Genomic DNA, 9,701 nt, shown 5'->3' with positions numbered 1-9,701 from the left:
AGCTATGTCACAAGATGATTATTAATATTTTTTGTTTTAGACATTGATTAATATTAATGTTAAAAGTAACTTTTAGATAGATGATGGTATTATAAGAAATTTACCACCAGTTCCGAATTCTTCTAACCCTAACTTGAGGACAATATTATTTATAGTTGTAAATGGGATCTGGAAAGGTAGTGCTAAGTAGCAAAATTGCAGCACAAAAATCATGTGGTTCTTTCAGTAAGAGAGATGTCAGAGGGTTGCAATTTAGTGTAGGACTCCTTAGAAAGGCCATAATGGCCTATTCAGAAAGTGAAATTATAAACTTGTATTGATGACAAGATAATCTTATCAATGGTCATTATTAACCATCATCAGAGAGCTTCTAAATTACCAATAATCACTGAAAAATTATTTTTAATGGATTTGTTACAATGACAAATAACTTAAGGGTCTTTCTTATTATTACCTGAAAAATGAAAGTCATCACTAATTACAAATCTACTGTGAGTGCTAAAATGTTTTTATGTAGATCCATCTCTCTCAGTACAGTGGTTTGTTCAGTATTAGTTGGATGCAGGAAAGACTTTGATTAAAATTAGCTCCTGGTATTGGAAAGATAATATGGAGTTTAAGGAATTTTCCTTGCATCTGTCTCACCTGAGTTTGATCTCTACCAACATATAATGAATGCCCTGCAAATAGCACTGGGAATTTTCCTCAAACACGGAGCCAGATTTAAACTCAAGAATCTCTGAATCTTTAATCTATTAATCCTCACCCTTCCCCAAATATCCAAATAAAATGTATTCATTACCCCATCCTCAACAATACATTTTAATATTTTATGAATGGTCCATAGTAGTAGAGTATTTTCAAAGATTACATTAAATTATAATTGGCAAAGTAAGTCGATCTTTTTCTAAGGATAAAAACAAAAATATATGCAGGAGGTTTTTTTTGTTTGTTTGTTTCTTTTTTGGTAAAAAGGGAACTGTTTCATTTATTTTGATCCTGACACATAAGAACAATTTTTTTCAGCAAAAACTGTTATTACTTTCACCTATCCTACATTGTCTTCATATTTGGACCAGGACTAACATCATGACATCCAGGCATAATCTTGTTCATTAATTGGAAAGGGAAAGGTTAGATGACTACCTAGGGGCTATTCCTTAAAACTGACTGAATAATTATCCATTATTTTTACACAACTTAATTATCTAAGACATGTTACAGGATCACACCTAAATTCAAAAGGGTGATAAATCTGAATGGTTGTGTAGTGAAAGACTATTTAACATGTGAAGAAATGCAAAAGATTGTAAAGTTTATATTATTTATATTTTGACTTGTAAAAATTATAGTTAAGAAAATTAAAATAACCTCTTGGTTCAGTACCTATTTCTCACACACATGCACATACCCCACATATATGTGTATATATAGATTTATTTATTAGTAGCACCAATTCTATGAAAATTGTTTGGGAATTCCATAATACAATGATTAAGATACATAGCTTATCACTGACTCAAAAATGCTGTTTTAAAAATTAAAATATATTAAATACAGAATAAAAAATTTGATTCAGCATATTTAAATGTAAACAACAAAAATAGCACATTGCTCTAATTTTAATCTATTTTCTTTAGTGAAATTGATATTAGTAAATTGTATTGTCAAAAAATTTCATTAGTTAATTTTTTTTCTGGAAATTTTGTGACCCAATCTTTATCTAAATTTAGTTGTTTTAAATTTTTTATTTTCATTAGCTGCTCGTAAGATATAACAAAAACATAAACTTATTATTGTATTATAAAATAAAAAACACAATTGTTATCATGGTGGTAGTATATGTAAACATTAAACAATTATAGTGATTTATTTTAGTAATGGTGCATCCTTCAATATAGAATCCTTGGATGTGTTAACTACAGTGCAGAAATTCACCTTTATCCTTATTTTCTCATTTAAGAGTAAATCTTATAGATAGTTGACTCATTCAACTGGTTTTAATATACCATATGTTTATACGTTTTATGATTTATCAGGTTCAGGCTTATTACATGGAAAAGTAAACTGGGCCAGCCCTAAGGGAGCATCACAATACACTATCTCTCAAGTCAAAGAGAAACTAGCTTTTTACCTCTGTCACCTACTGACCTTCTGGCCTCTCTTGACCTGAATTGATCTCTGCTCCTTGGAACTTCTTCACTTACTGTTACTATTTCTGCAGCCTTTGGACAAGGGAGCATTCTCATGCTTTGCAATTGCTTGCTCATGCAGGGTGATTTGACCAAAGATACCTATCTTTTTTTCATTGATATCCCATGAATATTACAATAAGACTAGATATTTCTATTTTATCCCCAACAATTTTCCCAAAATAACATTTTTTTCAAAATCATATAAATACATAAAGCTAATTTAGGCCTCACATTGTATGTACGTATACATGCATTTATTTATGTATGTATTTTCAGGCCATACATGCCTGTTCTCAGGGGTTACTCCTGGCTCTATAAATAGAGTCATTCCCAGCAGTGCTTCAGGGAATATATAGAATGCTAGGGTCAAACCTAGATTGGCTGTATGCAAGACAAATGCCCTAGCAGCTGTCCTATCACTCTGACCCCATCACATTCTATTTTAATGTAAAGCAGATATATAATATTTAAATAATATAATATATCTTAATACTTATTAATTTATATGTCTGGGATATAAAATAAAATGTAGTATTGTACCTAAATTTACCAAAACTTATGAAAAACTTCTGTATCCCTTATTGTCAGAGAAATGCAAATAAAAAAAAATAATATGTTGTCACTACACACCCATAAAGTAAAAATGTACATCAAAAAAAAAGTAAAACAAACTTGTTGATGCGAATGTGGGAGAAAAAGGAATCACTGACTGACCATTGCTGATGTGAATAACAAATTTTAAACCTTCTTGTAAAGGTTTATTCTTCTTGGAATACAACAAGCATACTTCTCAAAAATAATTGAACCTCTACAAAATCCAGCAAATTTTCTTCTTAGCATCTACTCCAAATTAAAAAATAAACACCCTCTATTTACAAAAGACATTATTGTCCCTATAGTCACAATACTCAAAAGAGAAAACAACTTGTGTTTAAAAATAGTGGACTAGATATGGAAACTGAGGTCTTGGGGCCAGAAAAATAGCACAGTGGGGAGGGTATTTGCCTTGCACAAGGCCAAACAGGGTTTGATTCCAAGCATCCCATATGGTCTGAAGCCTGCCAGGATTAATTTCTGAGTGCAAAGCCAGAAATAGCCCCTGAAACCACCAGGTATGGCCCCCCAAAACAAACAAAATAAACAAAAAAAAATAAGCAAAAACCTTAGGTCTAAATATACAATGGAATACTATTCTGCTGAAAGAAAAAATGTAATCATTTAATTTTCTTCAACATTGATGGATATAGAAAGAATCATAAGAAATGAGATAAGTCATATGAGAGCAACAGATAAAGAATGGTTTTTCTCATATGTGGGATATGAAGAAACATAGTAGGGAAGTAACAAATGTCCAAAGGTAATAGAGCTTGAGAACTGAGCTTATTGGTGACAGAGAGATAGTATATCAAAAGGTTATTTGCCTGGCTTCACAAAATCAAATAAAGAAAGAGAAATAAAAGAACCAAATTTAACATGATGCAGAATGGGGTGGAGGATGATAGTGTTGGTATGTTGGAAAGTAAGAGGGGGTAACTCTGATGGAGGGTGTTTATTACAATGTTGTATTCATTAATTATTGCCATTAACAGTATTATAAATAAAAGTTTTTAAAGTTAAAAAAATTTATATTCTAAACTTTGCTTAGTAATATTCTGCTTCTGATATGAAGTTAAGGGAAAAATACTTAAGATGAACAATACAAAATATGTACATAAAATAATTTTGAGAGAAATGAATGTATCTATTTTGTTTCAATTAATTGAAGTTCATGTAGCATGTATGTTGAAAGTTCATGTGTATTACAAACTAGCTAGACAATAAAATAAAATAAAATAAAATAAATTATAATTCTATTAAAAAAGACATGCTTTGGGGCAAAAGCAATATCTCAGCAAAAGGGCTTTTGCCTTGCACTTGGCTGCCCAGGACAGACTGTTGTTTGATCCCCTGGCGTCTCATACGGTCACCCATTCCAGCAGAGATTTCTGAGTGCATAGCCACAAGTAATCCCTGAGTGTGGCTCAAAATAAAAAATGCATGCCTGAACTTAACCTATATTAGGAAAATATTATGATTTAATGTTTTTATTCTATAGTTTTAAATCTCTAGTACTTATGTGAAGTAAAACTGAGTTGAGAGTTTTACACTACTATTGCTATGAGTACAACTTTTATAGGAAGGCAGATGTGCCTAAAAGGCATTGGTATTATTTTGAATATGTCACTCCTTTACCAGTAACTTTCTTGCTTCTAAATTTTATTCATGGATTTCTTAGATAAAGGATTTAACTTTAGTGGTTCTTGAAGTGAGTACAATAAATAAGATGGTATTAGAAATGAAAGAAGATGGGCTGAGGGGGTTGATTTTAAAGATAGATGAGAAAAGGGAAAGAAGTAGAAATAAGTAGTAGCCATTTAATTCAAAAATGCTATAAAAGATACTATTGACCTATAAATCAAGTCTGCATTAATATTTTTAAGCATGAAAATGAAAATCAAAGACTGTTTAAAATAAGCAATATTATCTCATTTTCCAGTGAAGAGGCAATGGCCAACTCAGACAGTCATTTAAAAATCTCTACCAGCTCAAATCAGGGCATTTTTCTTAGAATTCACTGCATTTCTGATTCAGGATAAAACATTTTAAAGTTCATACTGGTATTTTAGATAATGTTCTTAGTGGTTGATAAGATAAAGTTTAACTGAAGCCAAAAAACGTATTTGCTTAATTTCCAGTGAATATAGTGTGCCAGAGCCTAAAGAGAGCTTGGTTCATGTAAATATATTTGAAACGTATTTTAGTTTATTTTAATGATTATAATTCTGCTACTAAGTCACTATTATTATATCACTGGCTATCCTTCACAATTAAAAATACTGCTAAGCACTTAATATGAATGAAAAATTTTAGGATATATAGATTTAGATAATAAACCACTAAGTAATTTGTAATAGACAAAAGTAGTTACAATAAAGAGAAAAAATGCACTAGACAGAATGTTTCTCAGTGTGCCCTTGAGAAGTCAGTGTAGGGGTTAAAAAAATAAATAAAAAAGTTTTGGTGATTTATTCCTTAAAGAAGACCTATGCACAGTGTGCATATGCTTACAAAATTGTTAGAAAAATTTTAAAAATATTTCTTTTTATAGATTTCTTTCTACAAATCCAGAGTTATTTACAGTGTAGTATAGTGTTGCTTCATGAATAGGAACTAGAGTACTTTGGAGTCTTCTCAAACATGTAACAAGACTCCCACTCAATACCTAAAAAAAAGACAATGGAAAAACAAAAACTTGAATTCATTCTTTACTCTGTAAAAGAGTTATCAATTCAGGAAACTAAGCTATCTACCTTTTATTTCTTTGGTTAAAGTGACTCTACAGTTAATCTAAAGCATTTGCGGAAGCTTTTCTTTACATGGTAAGCATGCATTACTATAGTATTTGCTACTTTGTGTGAATTTGAAATATAGACATTTACCAATAGATTTCAATTTATGAAACTAGAAATGTTAATGATTAGTTTACATAAATAATTAAAAATTTACCTTAAATACTTTATGATACATTGTGATTAATTTTCAAAAGATTTTATAGATTTAAATGAAAACAGTATCTCTTGAAATGTCATTATATTTTTAATAGTAGTCTTGCTATTAAAAATTTGTAGTTCAAGACTATACTTTCAGGGATCATTTATATAGTATGTGACTAGAGAAGTTTCTCTGATCATGTAGAGCACCCGAAGCCATGAAGAGGAGCCAGAGCTTCCTCTCCTGAGCGTGAAGCCGGTTCTAGGAGTTGCTTCTGCAACTGCCTTTGGCCATTGATAGGATGGTTCTTGCCTTCCTTTGGAAGGGGAAGAGGGAGAGGATGCAGTCTGAGTGATAAAAAAAAATTGTAGTTCAATTTACACCTTCTCTACTAAACATAAATATAGGTTTATAAACTTATCTATCTAATTATCTTTGTTTTATTTAGAAAGATTTATTTTGTTACTGTATTTAAGCTGCTTATATTGCTAACTTTTTTTAATTGGAAAAAACAGTTCAAGTGGTAATTTTGTATTCATGATATGTAAATATTATCATTTTTAAAATGTATTTTTAAAAGCTTATAATGTAAATAATGTCATTCGATATTTACAAACTTAATGAAATCATACCCTCATGGTTTTTCATAGTTGTAGCACTAATTTTCAACGTGATGTAGAATATTCTAGAAATCTCATTGGAATGTTAACCATTACTTCTCCTCTATTAGTTTAAATATTGTTTATTCTCACTCACACCATTCTTACAGTGTGAAACCTGCAAAAAATTACAGCTCCTTCCCCCTTATCTGAATTGATCCTTAAACAAAGACAATTACAGGCTGGAAGTCAAATTTAGAACTGCTCTAAGTTAGTGATGTATATATGTATGTATGCATGTAAGTGTGTATGTATGAATGTATGTATGTCAGAATATCCTAACTGCCATGAATTGTGTATCTTGAGTATGTTCAGAAATAGCAATTTTACCTCACATCCAATGGATCGTCCAGTTGTAAATAAGAGACAAAGATAACACCAAGGAGCTATTACCCCTGATAACAGGAAGCAATTAAGACAAGCTAGTTAAATACATCAAACCTCACCAGTGAGTTTAGGAAACCCTAACCTCTGTGACCTTTCTATATGTCACCAAAGTAGAAATGTAGTTTTTCTGGCTTTGTGTATAGGCTATATAAGGTATATGCAAAAGTCTATCAGATTTCAGGTCTTTTGGGCCTGGAATCATCAATACTGAGCTATCTAATAAACTTTCTATTTTTTAGCTCTCTCTGGTGTCTCCATGCTTCTATAATTCTGCCTATCAACATTACTTCTCATATTTCATGGTTCATCATTGATTGAAATATGAAGATAACTTACTCTTGAAAAAGCAGTGAAGTGGAAATGATCTTTAATTGTTTTTAATTTTTTTTATAATTTCTTAATTTTTTTTGGTTTTCTTTGGGCCACACCAAGTGACTCTCAGGGGTTACTCCTGGCTATGTGCTCAGAAATTGCTCCTGGCTTGGGGGACCATATGGGACACCAGGGGATAGAACTGAAGTCCATCCTAAGCTAGCATGGGAAAGGCAGATACCTTACCTCTTGCACCACCACTCTGGCCCTTGATCTTTAATTTTGATTACAAGTTAGTGATATTTATACTAACATTAAAAATGTTCAACATCACAGAAAAAATGGCAAATATTTAAAAGTTTGGGATATGTAAAAAGTATAATTAATTTCATTTAAAGAACATATATATGGGACCACTGTACAGAAGAAAGTATCTTGTGTATTTCTTTTAATTTAATGACTAGTCATCTCAAATTATAGTTTCTATAATTTCAGTGAATTTTAGGAAACATTTTAGGTGATAAGAAAGTCACCACATTTCCTATGGTACTCTTTCTACTATTTATAAATACTTTAGTATGCGTTTGCCCATTCACTGGAAAGTAAGCATTTACACAGAGAATTATGATCTTTATTTACAATTTCCTAGTACCCAAACTGTTGAAAAAGCTAATGTAAAAATAAAAATAGGTACAAACTTAAAGGCATTTATAGCTAAATATAATAAATTATTAAAAATTTACTCTCAAATAAATCTTACTTTTTAAATAAAAGCTATTAGCATATGCTATATTATTATTTAATTAAATTATTTAAAGATTTTTATTTACTATATACAAGGCAGATTTTAATAGTACAAACATTAGGATCCGTTTTTTTTTTCATAAATAAATGTATTTCCTGATATTTCTCTCACCCTTTTTGCTACTGTCCTGTTTTCCAGTCCTTTTGTTGTTCTTTTTTTTTGGGGGGGGCAGAAAGTTTTTATTGAAACTTATTTAGAAAGAGGAGAGGGGAGAAGTGCAATTCAAGAAACAAAACAGGCTTCTCCTGAGTGAAAAAAACTGAACAACGAAACAGAGACAAACGTGGTGAAGGGAGAACAGCAAACATTGTGTTCCAATCTTAAAAGGTGTTTTTGAAGGTGGTACATTTGATGTTGAACCAGGTTTACTTAAAGATGGCAGTGAACAGGAGCAAACAATAAACCCTCTGCAGACCCTCTTGACGTATACCATTCCAGAGAATTCCTCTTGTCATCAGAAAAGAATCAGCCAGGCATTCTCAAAAAAGTTTGTTGATGGGTCAGAGCAACAGTATAAGAAGTAGGGTGCACTTATTCAAGCAAATTAGCATTCCCTTGCTATTTTCTCCTCTCTTATCACTACTTTCTTTTTTCTTTTCATTTTTCTTTTTTCTTCTCCTTTTCTTTTTAATATATTCTCTCTTTTCTTCTTTCCTGCCCCTTCCATTTACTTTCCCCTTTTCCCCCTTTGGAGATCCGACTATCCCTTCACCCTCAATCCCATCCAGACCTCCCACCTTATTAAAACGCTTCACCCTCAGTTCTTAATCCATTAAGCATCGAGACTGACCTCCTACCCCAACGAACCAGTACCCAGCACCTAAGCGAAGGGACACCCAGTCAAACCCAAACCTCGTCCTCAGCAAGAAAAGGCAACCAACTCCCCTGCTGACTCGCTGTGTGGCCCTTCCTACCAACTCCCCCTAACGTGGACTGTTAACTTGAAAACGCACTTAGCTCTAAAAGTATCCCCAATGCAAGAACTCTTCCAAGACCTCCCTGCTGCAAATCTTTTGCCAATCTCAAGAAGGTCAGGGGATGTGATGAAAAGGTACCCGGGAACCCACACACCACAAGAAAATCTCAAAAGATAATGGGGAAACCTATACTTCCATCATAAGTATAAGGCCTGTATTACACCACCTCTTTACCCGCTTTTCCCCAAGTAAGGTAGTCTCTTGCATCACTTTGTTCCTTTGATTAATTTGTTATTTCATTTTTTAAATGTTTGTTCTTCATATACATATGTGAGCACATATATTTTAGTCTTATTTTTATATATTTTTTTGTGTGTGACCTGTTTCTGTTTCCTTGTCTTTCCACCCCCAAATGCACCGGCAATATAATGTAGCACCATTTCTCCCTGCAAAGACACTAAAAAAGGGGGAACTCTTACGTATAAAAACGAGCTCTTATCTACTAGGGATAAGGGGCATCTCCCACCTTGAAAATATGTCACGTGGACCCAACTTAGACCCCAGGTGATTAGACACCAACCGTCCAGCCTTAAACCCTGGATCCCAGACATAGAAACGACACAGTTCTTCACAACAGCCACAGGAATCAAATCTCATCCAGGATATCCTTAATACTGCTCGGACACCAACAAGTGCCAGCTCTAATATGATATCCTGACAACGAGGAAAATGGGAATAATTTGACCTAAGAGCAGGTTATCCTACCTCACCAGATAACGATAGGACAAAATCAGAACTTGTCACCCTGTCTGTCCAAAAGCCAAGATCACGATTTACAGATGACTGGCTGTTAGAACCATGACCGGACTGTATGTATCCTGGGACCAATAAAAAA

General features: G+C 32.6%; 1 non-coding gene across 1 annotated transcript; it reads left to right on the top strand.

The window, feature by feature from the left end:
* The first annotated feature begins 5,866 nt into the window (after positions 1–5,866).
* LOC126005465 (small nucleolar RNA U3) lies at positions 5,867–6,082 on the top strand. The gene has a single exon (XR_007494538.1). It is a non-coding gene; the product is annotated as a small nucleolar RNA U3 (small nucleolar RNA).
* The last annotated feature ends 3,619 nt before the right edge of the window (positions 6,083–9,701 follow it).

This window comes from Suncus etruscus, chromosome 3 (genome assembly GCF_024139225.1).
Source record: "Suncus etruscus isolate mSunEtr1 chromosome 3, mSunEtr1.pri.cur, whole genome shotgun sequence".
Lineage (NCBI taxonomy): Eukaryota > Metazoa > Chordata > Mammalia > Eulipotyphla > Soricidae > Suncus > Suncus etruscus.
The sequence above is the reverse complement of the archived record's forward strand: the minus strand, read 5'-3'. Positions and strand labels throughout refer to the sequence as shown.